The following is a 14,958-nucleotide window of genomic DNA, read 5'->3' as shown; positions in this document are numbered from 1 at the left end:
CTTCCCAGGTTGTTTTTACCTCCTAAATCCAATTCTTCCTGTGCAACAAGAGAATTGTTCGGTTCTGCGCAGATATATTGTATCTAGGATATACTGTGACATATTTAACATGTATAGAACTGGTTGCCATCTGGGGGCGGGGGTGGAGGGATGGAGGTAAAAAGTTGGAACAGAAGTGAGTACAAGGGATAATGTAAAGAAATGTTTTTCAAAATTAAAAAAAATGTAAAAAATATTTTTAATAGCATAAATCTTAAATGCCCCTCTTGTAGATGCACATCAATTGGGGAATGGCTAAGCAAATTGTAGTATATGAATATAATGGAATATTATTGTTCTATAAAAATGATGAACAAGCTGTTTTTAGAAAGGACCGAAAGATTTAAACTAACTGATGCTGAGTGAAACAAGCATAACCAAGAATACATTGTACACAATCACAGAAAGAATGTGTGATGATCACCTATGAAAGACTTGGTTCTCAGTGGTTCAATGATCCAGAGCAATCTCAACAGATTTTAGGAAGAAATTATCATCTGTATCCAGAAAAAAGAGACTAAAGAGAATTAATGTAAATCCATGTTATGTTCACTTCTTTTTTCTGTTTTTTTTTCATCTCTCCCATGCTTTCCCCCTTTTGCTCTGATTTTTCTCTCCCAACATGATTCATAAAGCAATGTGTATACAAAGTACATAAATTAAAATAAAAAGATTTTTTAGGGAAAGAAACAATAAAGATGTACAAAAGGGAAAACAAAAAGAACATATAAGTTCTTTTCCTTTTTCTCTGATTACTTTAGGAAATATATCTAATAGGGATGTGACAGTGCCAAATTCTTCACACCATGCTATTTTGCTCTTTGGATATGATTTCAGATTGTTCTCCAGCATTTCAGAATTCTGCCAATCGTTTCTCAATCCCAATTTTTCCATATCTCCATAATCGTACTCTTATTTCATTTTAGCCAATCTAATTGGTGTGAGATAGTTACTCAAATTTGTTTTATTTTGCATTTCTCTAATCAGTATTGATTTTGAACATTTTTTTTCATATGACTACAGAAAGTTTTAACATTTTTCATCTGAAAACTGACCGTTTTTTAATTGGGGAAAGATTCATTTTTTAAAAAATTGCATCACTTTTCTATATATTTGAGAAATGATGCCTTTATTTGAAAAACATTTTCCCAATTTAGAAAAAAAATTCCTTTAAATCTTGGCTACATTTGTTATATTTGTACAAAACATTTTAAATTTAAAGTTGTCCATATTATCAATTATATGTCTTACTCTGCTTTCTGTCTCTTATTTATTTATAAATTCTTCTATTTACCAATCTGATAGGTAATATGTTTAACATTCTTCTAATTTACTTATAATATCTCACTTTATGTTTAGGTCATGTGTCCTTTTTGGGTTTATCTTGGTGAAGGGTATAAGATATTGGTCTATACCCAGTTTCTGCCAGACTGCTTTCTAGTTTTCTCAGCAACTTTTACCACATAATAAGTTCTTATCTCAAAAGCTTATATTGTTATGTGTTTATCAAACACAATTTTAATATAATCATTGACCACTGCATATTGTATACCTAATATTGTCTATTTCTCTCGTCCACCATTATATATCTTAGCTAGTACCATAGGCTTTTGATAATTGCTGTCTTATAATACAGTTTATAATCTATTACTGCTAGACTTCCTTCCTTTTATATATTTTCACTAATTTCATTGATCTTTTGTTCTTCCAAATGAATTTCATTATCTTTGCTAACTCAACAATTTTTTTGTAGCCTAATTAGAATGGAACTAAGTATATTAGTTTATGTCGAACTGTCAGTTTTATTGTATTAGCTTGGCCCGATCATGAATAATTAATATTTCTCTGATTATTAAAGTGACTTTATTTGTATAAAAATATATGTTTGTCTTTGTCAGATATGACTTTAATGTTGTTTTTACTTAATCACAGTAATTCCTTCTTCATTATGGTGCTTTACAAACGTCCAACTACTTTCCCTTAGTGTGGTACAGAGATAAATTTTGCATTCTCAAGACCATGCCAATATACCAGATGTTCTATGAGATTGTAACGGTTTTGGATCTAGTTGTAGAAGCAGCCTATGCCTTTTCCCTTAGATTTATACTATACCTTCTATCCAGAAAGCAGCCTAGATATGTATGAAAAAATTCATATTCAGCTGGTTGACTCCTAAGTGATTAATCTTTTGTCTATAATGATTCATGAAACAGATGAAAATACACACAAACATAGAGACACACACAAATAAAAAACAAATAAAATTCAAAAACTTTTCAATCCTATACACTTCTCTTCTTCAAACGTGATTGTGGTAATCTTATGCTTTGCTCTAAGATTGCTTCCAATTCATTCTGTCTGATTATTGTATTCATATATCATTCTTTGCATATTGTCTTCAGATTATTCTGTGAACTCTTTGAAGACAGGGACTTTGTTTACTTGCTTGCTTTTTGCCTTTCTTGGTATCCACAATGCTTGTCACTGTGCCAGGCACATAAGAGGAACTTGATAAATGATTCTTGATTTGATTTGACTTGTGGTAGAATGGTGGAAAAGAGAGAGGATGGGAAACAGTGTATCATCTATAAATACAAATTTAATTGATGGTAATCTATAGGCCAGATCTTTGTTTAAGATTTGGTACATGACTGGAAGAATTAAATCACATATATATTGGCATCCTTACATAAATGATTCCAAATGAAATAAAGAAATAATAGTACATGAAAAAACAGACCACTTATTCTCCATAAAGAAGAAAATAAAAGAGATGGCAAAATCATTTCAGAAGTTGCATTTTTAACACTGTATTAAATTTATAGTAACAAGATGTTACTTGACTTAAATTCTGTTGTGATCCAGAAAATGAAATGCTCTCTTGGGAACCAATAGTTTGCCCAAATGAAATAAATTATCTCGGGCAGCTAGAATAAATTGCAGAATTCTCTGGAGAAGTACCACAACTGGATCAATAACTTCTGCATAGGGTGTATTTTTCTTACTCTAGTGAACCTGTGAACAGTTTTCTGCCCTTCATTTAAAGCACTTGTTTACTCTCAGAGATTCCACAATCACTCCAAGTCTCCAGATCTATTACTATTTTGCTTCCATTTACTTACAAGCATCTTTAGTTACTACCCTATTTGTGTCATAATAGTAAAGTAAATTACTGCAAAGTGAAATGTCCCAACCAAGTTTCTAACTTTCTTTTGATTTAGGTATCCCCTTCACACTTCTCCATTATTTGGAATTTCATCATTCTATTCATAGGTCTTTGGAATCAGTCTGCTCTTGGACTTGCTATAATATTCTTTTATCTATGTATTCCTATGGTGGGCAGAGTAGCATTGTGGAAAGAGTACCATATTTGTACATAACAGAAAACATGAGTTTTAATTCTGACTCTCCTAGAGCTGACTTAGGAGCTTAGGAAAGTCATTTCCTTTTACAGGTCATTAGTTTCAATAGCAGCAAGAGAGGCTGAACTAAATGAGCTCTCACTTTATTCCAGCTATAAAAGCATATGCTTATTTTTATGGATGTAGGTTGAAATACAAGATATGCCCTCAGGTTCTTCCAGACCACTGGTTAGCTTTGTCTATTGTTCAATTATTGGTATTAGATGGTATCTTTCCTTGTGTGGGTACCTTTACTTTTGTCTATTGGAACCCACAAAAACCAATCTAAAAATAGTCATTTTTAGTCTCTTTTCTTTTGTCTGCTTTTGGAGAGAAGGGGAAAGAAATATACTTTTTAATACGACTGTATATCTCTTGTGATTTTTTCTCAGAAGACCTCAAAGAAAGAGATGTCATTTTAAAGAAAGATAAAAATAAGCCTAAGATTCTAGACCCAAATGGATATTTATATATACTTCAAAATTTTCAACACATATTACATATTAACATTTGTCCCTTTCACAATACTATGTCATATATTATAGGTAGTATTATTCCCATTTTGTAAATGAAGAAACTGAGGAACATTGGAACAATGGGTAAAAGAATACAGTTCAGAATCCAGAGGACTTAGGTGTGAATCATATCATTCTTTCTGATATTTATTAAGCACCTACTATTTGCTAGGCACTGTGCCTTCTGGATACAAAGAAATGAAAAAAGTCTTTCCCTCTTATCAAAGAACTTTATAGTCTAGTGGTAAAGACAACATCCAAATAGCTATGTGTGAATAAACCATGTATAGGATAAATTAGAATTCTTTCTTCTAACAGAGAGAAACCACAGGTATTAAAGATATCAAGCATGATTGCCTGCAGAAGTTGAAATTCTAATTGGGATTTGAAGGGGGGTCAGGAAAATGAATAAGTGGAGATAAAGAGAGAGTGCATTCCAGGAAAAAGGGAGCTCCAGAGAAATTGCCCAGAAGTGGGAGATGGGAATGTCTTATTTGAGGAACAGCAAGGAATTTAAAGCACTGGAGTGAAAATTATGTGAAAATAATTGAATATGTAATAAGACCAAAAAAAAACTGGGAGATAGAGGAAGCAGGCTTAATAATAGTTGATGCCAATCAGAGGATTTTATATTTAATGTTTGATGTGATGGGCAATCACTGAGTTTATTGAGTGTATATATATATATGTGACATGATTAGATCTATGCTTTGGGAACATCATTTTGATAGTAAAATGGAGGAAAAACTGCATTGAAGAGAAAATCTGCTATGTAATATCTGTGACTTTGGAAATTCAATTAACCTCCCTGAGGCTGTTTCCTGATCTTTAAATGACTGAGATATATTAAGTGATCTTTCAGATCTTTTTTAAAGTTTAAAATCTATGGTATATTTAGAGTAACATAAATAGTATGTGTCATAGTTGTGAATTCAAATTCAGTTCTGCCACTATACTATACTACCTCAATATTTAGGGAAAAAAAACCGTTTTTCTGGTCAGAACCTTCGTTAGGTATGTGTTATCTTCCTGGAATTATGCAACTGGATAGATTAGTTTATAGTCTTAAGAAAGTGTGTAAACTTAAAGACTTTTAATGACTTGTCCATGGTCACACAGTCAGAGGTAAGTGCCAGAGGTAAAATTTCACCTAGGTTTTCCTATCTAGAAATGTAGTTTTCAAACCCTTATGCTAGAGCATTAGGCATATAGTTGTCACTTAATGACTTTGAGTAGATTTACTTGATGATTGAGTGTTAATTTAAGTTGATGATTGAGGAGGTTGTTTAGAGTTACAACTTTTTATTAACTTTAGTAATGTTTCTATAAGCTTATACTGCTAAATATACAACTAAATATTTCTCTTTATGCCTAATAAAGCCTGACTGATAAATATGCTTTTTGATAGGTCCTATCCTTTTCCCAAACTGAACTGGCTTTAAAGGAAGATGTCAATCTTCCAACTTCCCTTTCCCATATTCTCTTAGCTTTGTGATCCAGTTATTGGAACACTATTACAGCAAGCAGTATTTTTTTTTGTTGTTGTTGTTCCATTCAACTTTCATAGAATCTTCCACAGCTTTCTTTCCTTTTTTTTTTTTTTTTTTTTAGTCATGCAATCTTCTGGTTCAAACTCTAGCCTAGTAGTCTAGCTTTGCTTATAGTCATAGCTCTTGAATGTCTTCCCCAAACTCTCTTGCCTCCATTCTCCAATCAATTCTTCACACAACTGCCAAAATATTATTTATCACTTTGATTTATCCATCCATTTTCTCTACTCAAAATCCTTGTGTGACATTCTTCCTCTAGCATATGACATCTTAACTTGATAGTTAAGGTTTTCTACAATTTGGATCCAAGCTGCAAAATTAAAATTATAGTTCTCTGAAGACCTTCTTACACTTGTCATATCTAGGCATTTATACAAACTCTCCCTTTAGCCCAGATTGAATTATATATCTTTGTCTTCTAAGAATTCTTACTTTTTTCCTGATCTATTTCAGTTTACTTCCATCACCATGAAGTTTTCTTTAAGCCTTTGTTAAAAACTTCTTTCTGCATCTATTTATTTAATCGTATTTTTTATTTGATATTGCTATTTTTACTTATAGTTTTTTTTAACTGCTGAACCAGCATTCCTGGTATAAACTCAGTCTAGTTGTGATATATTAACTTTGAGATACCTCAATATTTATCAAAAAACTGATGTTTTGTTGTCTCCTCTGTTTATGTTCTCCCTAGTTTAGGTATCAAAATCATATTTGTGTCGTAGAAGGAATTTTGTATAAGAGTAGTCTAATTTTGACTGCAGAATAGAATACATGAAAGAAATGGGATAGTGTCTGGAAAGGTGTGTTGGGGGTCAAATTATAAAGGGTCTTTAATATTTCAGATTCTGAACTTTATTTAGTAGAACATAGAATTAGTGAAAGCTATTGACCAGATGAGTGAAAATCAGACTTATGTAATAAATAACAAAATAGCAGACATAAATCCTCCATTATGGAAATGTGTTGGGAGAAAAGTAAAAAGTCTCTGTAGACTATTTCAGACAGAAAGCATTAAAGTGAATACGAGAACACTTGACTCATCTTGTTGCTCTAGTCTCCACACTATTTTCATTCAGAGGCCTATGGAGATAAGATGGCAGGCACCCTGGAAACCGACTTTCTTTAGAAAAGACAAGCATGCCATACTCTAAGCACTTTCCATCAGAGAATCCCAGAGAATGTAGATTTAAAATTACCCCTAAACTCTTAAAACTTCAACAGCTTCCTCTATGGATTATGATTCCTAACTCTCATTTCTACCATTGAGACATCTGGCTCTTAGTTGCTGCAAAATGGCCTTATTCTATTTCCTATTCCCAAGTGGTATTCTACCACTGAAATCCTCATTAAAATATGCTGTGGTTAATCATTAATAGTGCTTAAAGAGAAAGTCTAAGTTTATGCTCTGTATGCCTCCTGTCTCTGCCTACTTCTAATTACAGAAAGGATTTTTTTAGAGGAGGGAAGGGGTCAGAATTGAGAAGGAAAGAAGAAATGTCAGAGAGTAGAGGCAAGGAAAACTGTTAAGAGATTATTATTCTATTTCTTTTATCCCTCATAAATTGTCTTTGACATTGCTGTATAAATTTTAAGTGTTTAGTAAATAAAATTGTTGAATGAAATTTATCATATTATTTATATATATATTGTAATGCCAAAGAAACTGAGGCAAGATAGAGATTAGAGAGTATTTAATAATTTATTTGAAAGGGAGAAATTTACTGGGACCAAATGGATCCATGGTTTGGTCCCAGGGCTGAATGAGACTATCGTCTCCAAGAATTTAGCAAAGAATGTGAGTTCTCAATGACATATATATACACGTGGATCAGACACAGGGGGAGTAGACTGAGGCAGGGGCAGAGTCAAGGTGCTGAGAGGGAGAACGGGACTCTGGCAGGGTGGGGTGAGCCACTGGAGAGGTGGATGACATAATAGGGGTGAAGCACCCAGAGATGGAGAGAGGCATGTTGATAAGACAGTATCTGATATTCTGAGAGCTTGGGATGGGGAAAGGCATTCTGATATGCTAAAATATAAGATCTTTTATCCTTATCAAATATTCTGATTAAGAGAGAGGGTTGGTTTTGAAGGATTGAGCAGAACAATTATAAACTAAGGCAGAACAATTAGGGAAACTGAGTCAGGATAGTTAGGGAAACTGAGTCAGGACAATAAAAGAGAACTGTGGCATAACCATATATCATATTATTTATCATAGTTCTATAAAGGATTGGGTTTCTAAACATTAACAAGTGCAATAGAGGAGTTTCACAATGTACAGGACTGAAAGAATATTGCTGAATAATCAATTTAGTTAAATATTTAGTTCCTTAAAGAGAGATTGAATCTGTAGGCTATAAATGTTAAGGTGAAAATATTGACAAAGACTCAAAGTTTAAAGTTTTAAAGCAACAAAACTGATTTTCTTCGAGGAGATGTGGCTTCTCTTACTAAAGTCCATTCTCCCTAGAAATTCTGTCAGTCAGACAACCCGAGGCACTGAAACCCAACTAAGATTTTCCCATTGAATTATCAATAAGGTACCAATGACCATAAGGAAAGGTATTTATCATTTGTCTGAAAGACTCACTCTCCTACCTCATCAAGCTGATTGAGGAGTGCATTGAATTTATCAGGGATCTTCCTTGATCAGCCCTCTTTATATCACAATTTAAAAAATGTCACCATAGGAAGATTAGGCATTGTTCTGTTCACTACTGTTTGATATTTAAACTTAGCTTCTGGACTTGTTTCTTAGTGTGAAAGAAGACTATACTATATTTCACACAGGAATAACAGAACTGCAAAGTATAAAAAGAAGAGAAAAATAAAGGAAATGACACATTTTAGATTTAACTTTTTTTTTCAATTTTAGAACTATTTTTTTCCCTTAGTATGTCCTGCTTTGAGTTGATACAATTAGCTTTTCTAATAAATATTTTGTGCAGCTACCTAGAGAAAAAGGAAGGTGAGATAGTCTGTGTGTTGCTTACAGGGAAAGAGCTCTTCATGCACATGTGGCTCACTACATCTCTGAGGAATTCAGCAGTGCTTCAGGTCTACAATGTATGGATTTACCTTGGTAAGATTGACCAACTTATCATTTTTTTAATATTACCCATTCCTATCCTAAAGGGAAATCCAGTTGTAGTCCAATTGTTTCAGTACTGAAAGGTATAGTTGTATTCCACAGTGAAGATCACTTAACAGGCCATGCCCCCCAGTAGAAAGAACGCTAAAATGCAGAACTCCTAGAGCTTATCTTTTCTCCCCAAAATTATTGAATTTCTAGCTCTGGCCTACAGAATTTACTTTCAAATCCTTCTGATACCTCTGGCCTCTCACTGTAGAAAGAGAAATAGTCTGTCCTCTGAGTGAAAGTTTAGCAGAAGAATAAGAATTGTCCCTATCTGGCAATGAGCCATTATTTCCAAGAGAGAGAAATTAAAGGGTCACTAGCTTGTTCTTCTTTAAAAAATGTTGAAGGATTCTGTGGCTTGCTGAAATTGACACTGGAACGTTGGTGTTTGCACCTTAAGTGGATCAAAGACCAGGGGGATACTTTGTCTTTATTCAACAAACATCAAAGCTCTGCTCTTTGGCCATTATATTACCATTGCTTTACCACAAATGGTGAACTGCAAACGAATAGATTTATGTTCTTTCTTCATAATGTTTGGCAGGATGCTGCCTGTGGTCTATATGGTGTTCATGTGTGCTTAATTGAAATATTTATGAGTGGTTGTATCAGAACAGTACAGAAGCTGGAAGGAGATGCTCCAAATGCCACAGACCAGTCTGGTAAAAGTTACTCAGAACAAGGGGTCATGGCAATCATTAAAGAAAATGCAACTGCCTCTGCAAGATGAGAGAATGTAGAATCATAGGCCTGTCCCCCATTTTCCTGAAACTGAACAGAAGAATATTACTTTGCCAACTTAAATTATTTCTTTTTTCTGCTGACTATTACCTGAATTTATGTTTTTAGAGATTCATTATACTATGATAGGAAGAGCACTCTCTCTGGAATCATAGGATCTAGGTTCAAATCCTAATGCTTACTCTCTGTGTGACCTATGATAAGACATTTAATTTCATTGAGACTCAGTTCCTCAACTGTAAAATAAGGAAGTTGCACTTGATGATCTTTGAGGTCCCTTTCAACAATTAACCTGTGATCCTTTGGTTATCTTTTTATTTTAGGATTTCAGTGAAGGCAGATATTTCTGGGAACATTGGTATCTAATAATATTGGACTCTTATTAATAACTGCACCTTGCTGTGAATAAAAGAACTAAGAGATTTTCTTTCTAAGGCCACTAGAAGAGATCAGAGCATGATGGAGCAGTATTTGGTATCTAGAATAGGATAATTGGGGTGGGGTGGAACATAGAAGAGAGGAAAGAAGTTCTGTTCAGTTAGGTAAAGAATAAAGCATAGAACTAGAGGCTGGGACATCATAGAGAATTTTTCTAACTTTGAAATTTTCCAAGGATGACCCTGACTATGGAATATCTTCCAAGAGCCTTTTCCATATTTCTATTGCTTCTAGTAAATTAAGAACACTTGCTCATCTCCTCTCTGGAAATGATTACAGAAAGTAGAGCCTGGAATTAAATTTCTCTTAATCTCTTACTATTGGCCATATTCTGTATATAGGTATGATTCTGATGTTATTTTTTTGATACCTATATAATTTTATTCTTGTCATGATGGATGTTAAAAATAAGCAGAAGAGATTCTCCCTAACATCAAAAAATTTACATTCAGTTGAGGAAACAAAACACATAAATTGGAAACTATTAGAAAACAATAGAAACTATTCATTGTTAACTGGCAGAGCACCAAAGAATTAGGATCTAACTACAATATGGTAGAGAGCCAGGGTAAAGGCTGACTTGGAACTTAGTCACATCAGAATGCCAAATATCAAGAGGGCTGAGCTTTAAGTTTTCTGAGATCTAAAAATTAAGAGACTGGGGAAATAATGAATCAGAGGAATTAAATTTAGACAGCTTGGGGTAGAGTAGGGCTTGATTCAATGAGACTGACCATAGCTTCATCCTTATTCTAAGATCATGGAATTATAAATTTAGAGCTGGAAGGAATTTTAGAAACCATAAAAGTTCAGCCTGCATATTTTGTTGATCAGGAAAATGACATTCAGGAAGGTTAATGGTCTAAAAAGGCATAAAAGACAGATGGGATTTGAACCCAAGTCCTTTAATTGAAAAACCCTGGTTCTTTCAATTAAACAATGAAGGCATTTATAATCCTTTCAAGATACTAGTTTTATCTTCCTCTGGTATTAAAGTTTCTGTATAAAGAGTTGAAGTTCTATTTCAGGTGAACATTAGACACAGCATCAAATGATTTAGGCCCAAATCTTTAGGATTACTGGAACGAAGTAATACATGACAGAGAGGAGATTCAGAATTCCTATCATTCTTTTATCATGGCTTTCTAGAATAATACTTCTTGGAAGAATTAAAGTAAACAGGATAATAACACTGACATAAGTGAGAAAGTTGAGACAGGAGAACAAAAAAAAAAAAAAAACCCAAAATGAAACAAAACAAAACAAAAACAAACAAACAAAAAACCAAATACTGTAATGCATCATGAGATCTGGGGCTAGTAGGAGGGCATACTTGCACTTTAAATAGAAAACATATTTCTGTCTATCCAGTGATTATTATGTGAGTCTTTAATCAAGTCAGATTCCTATAGATTCCTACAGGCATGCACACATCATATAGATTATGTCACTCTACATCCTTATCTTTTAGATAACCAACCACATTAAGTCCTCTGACATCTGTCATTATCAGGAAATAGTTTATCAGATTTACTAAATAGTGTTTCTTAATAAATATATCATATATGCTAGTGGCAGCATGGTTTAATTGATAGATATTTAGCCACAGAGCCAGGAAAACTTGGTTTAATGTTCTTCTTTTCACAGTTTTGAAAACTCATGGCCAGTTACTTAACCTGTTGGTTAAGTTGGCAACCTGTTGGTGCTCTACACAATCACTAAAACTATAAATTGTGGAGAAGATGCCAATTCATAGAATAAAGGTAATTTTTCTTTTCAGTAGTGTCCTGAGATAATAAAAATCAATCCTTATTGCATGTATATATATATACAAATTCTAATAATAGTGTTACATTGAATGCTTACATTTAGTGATGAAGAATATTTATTTCATAGGAATTCACCATACTTGTGAAATCATAGTTCTAGTCACAGCTTGAACTTTTCCCTCCAAGAAAAAAAAAGATAACAAAACATGTATTCCATTCATGGAAATAGAAATACAATATAATAAATATAATATAATATTGTTTTAATTATTGATATGATTATTATTTATTAATAATTAATAGAACCATTAGAATAATGCGATATAATAAATATAATAGAAATAAAATTAAATAGAATACAATAAAATATTTAAAAATCTTATTGTATGTTGAACTTTGATATTTTAGGGATTTACAAATTAACATCAGGTTGCCAATTATGGGTGTATTCTGATTACGTAAAATTGTCTGCTAATAGTGCTCCAGAGAAAAGAAATAGCAGGGTATGTAGAGAAGATGAGGAGTGGGGAAGGAAAGAGGAAAAGGAATGGAAAGAAAAAGGAAAGAAAATGAAGGGAAAAATAGTAAATGAACATGTGTAGCACCAACTTTGTGCCAAGCACTGTATACTTTACAAATACCTAGTTTGATTCTCACAAAAATCCTTTAAAGTAAGTGCTATTATTACCCTTATTTTACAAATGAGAAAAATAAGACTTTCTGGCTGCCCTATGAACAAAACCATTCATCTCTCAACTCCAGGCATTTTCTTTGGTTGTTCCCTATGTTCTTCCCCCTCCACTCCAATTATTGACCTCTCTAGCTTTCTTTAAATGCTAATTAAAATACTCCAGGATTAAAATCTTCTTACATGTTTTAATTCTAAAGCTTTCCCTCTCAATTATTTCCGGTTTGTCCTGTAAATAGTTTGCTTTGTATATATCTATTTATATGTGGTATCTCCCATTAAGATGTAAGGTGTTTTATAGCAAAGACAATCATCTACTTGTTTCTGTATCATTAAATTTAGCATAATGTCTGGGACATATTCATCACTTAATAAATGTTTATTGAATTGAATTGAATTGAGACAGTCAGAGGTGAAGTGACTTGCCCAGAGTCACATTACTGATAACTTTTTGAAACTGATTTAAACTCATTTCTTCCAGACTCCATATCTGCTCTTTTATCCACTGTTATACCTAACTGCCTCCAGAGCTACAAGATGTAGGATTGAAAGAAAGCTTAGAGATCATCAACTAAAAATAATTTTACAGGTGAATAATATTCTTAGAACACAAATCTAAATATGCTACTCCCATATTCAGTGAATTCCAGTGGCTGTTATTATCATTGGTCACAAAACAAACCCCTTTGTTTGTCATTTTAAAATCTTCACAACATAGTTTCAACTTACTTTTTCATCTTCTTTATGTACATGTAATACTGGAGAAACTGAGGCAAGATAGAGATTAGAGTATTTAATAATTTATTTAAAAGGGAGAGATTTACTGGGATCAAATGGATCCATGGTTTGGTCCCAGGGATGAATGAGACGATCGTCTCCAAGAATATAGCAAACAATGTGAGTTTTCAATGACCTATATACACATGGCTCAGACTCAGGGGGTAGACTGAGGCAGGGACATAGTCAGGGTGCTGAGAGCAGTAACAGGACTCTGACAGGGTGGGGTGATCCTCCGGAGAGGGGGATGACATAATAGGGGGACACACCCCAGACATGGAGAGAGGCATCTTTTTTTTTTTAATTTTTATTTAATAATTACTTTATATTGACACTCGTTTCTGTTCCGATTTTTTTTCCCTCCCTCCCTCCACCCCCTCCCCTAGATGGCAAGCAGTCCTTTATATGTTGGATATGTTGCAGTATATCCTAGATACAATATATGTTTGCAGAACCGAACAGTTCTCTTGTTGCATAGGGAGAATTGGATTCAGAAGGTATAAATAACCCGGGAAGAAAAACAAAAATGCAGATAGTTCACATTCGTTTCCCAGTGTTCTTTCTTTGGGTGTAGCTGCTTTTGTCCGTCATTTATCAATTGAAATTCAGGTCTCTTTGTCAAAGAAATCCACTTCCATCAAAATATGTCCTCATACAATATCGTTGTCGAAGTGTATAATGATCTCCTGGTTCTCCTCATTTCACTTAGCATCAGTTCATGTAGGTCTCGCCAGTCCTCTCTGTATTCATCCTGCTGGTCATTTCTTACAGAACAATAATATTCCATAACATTCATATACCACAATTTACCCAGCCATTCTCCAATTGATGGGCATCCATTCATTTTCCAGTTTCTAGCCACTACAAACAGGGCTGCTACAAACATTTTGGCACATACAGGTCCCTTTCCCTTCTTTAGTATTTCTTTGGGATATAAGCCCAATAGAAACACTGCTGGATCAAAGGGTATGCACAATTTGATAATTTTTTGGGCATAATTCCTGATTGCTCTCCAGAATGGTTGGATTTGTTCACAATTCCACCAACAATGCATTAGTGTCCCAGTTTTCCCGCATCCCCTCCAACATTCATCATTATTTTTTCCTGTCATCTTAGCCAATCTGACAGGTGTGTAGTGGTATCTCAGAGTTGTCTTAATTTGCATTTCTCTGATCAATAATAATTTGGAACACTCTTTCATATGAGTGGTAATAGTTTCAATTTCATCCTCTGAAAATTGTCTGTTCATATCCTTTGACCATTTATCAATTGGAGAATGGCTTGATTTCTTATAAATTTGAGTCAGTTCTCTATATATTTTGGAAATGAGGCCTTTATCAGAAACTTTAACTGTGAAGATGTTTTCCCAGTTTGTTGCTTCCATTCTAATCTTGTTTGCATTAGTTTTATTTGTACAAAGGTTTTTTAATTTGATGTAATCAAAATTTTCTATTTTGTGATCAGTAATGGTCTCTAGTTCATCTTTGGTCACAAATTTCTTTCTCCTCCACAAGTCTGAGAGATAAACTATCCTATGTTCCTCTAATTTATTTATAATCTCGTTCTTTATGCCTAGGTCATAGACCCATTTTGATCTTATCTTGGTATATGGTGTTAAGTGTGGGTCCATGCCTAATTTCTGCCATACTAATTTCCAATTATCCCAGTAGTTTTTATCAAATAATGAATTCTTTTCCCAGAAGTTAGGGGCTTTGGGTTTGTCAAACACTAGATTGCTATAGTTGACTATTCTGTCTTGTGAACCTAGCCTTTTCCACTGATCCACTAATCTATTTCTTAGCCAATACCAAATGGTTTTGGTGACTGCTGCTTTATACTATAATTTTAGATCAGGTACAGCTAGGCCACCTTCATTTGATTTTTTTTTCATTAATTCC

This window comes from Antechinus flavipes, chromosome 1, assembly GCF_016432865.1.
Source record: "Antechinus flavipes isolate AdamAnt ecotype Samford, QLD, Australia chromosome 1, AdamAnt_v2, whole genome shotgun sequence".
NCBI lineage: Eukaryota > Metazoa > Chordata > Mammalia > Dasyuromorphia > Dasyuridae > Antechinus > Antechinus flavipes.
The sequence above is the reverse complement of the archived record's forward strand: the minus strand, read 5'-3'. Positions refer to the sequence as shown.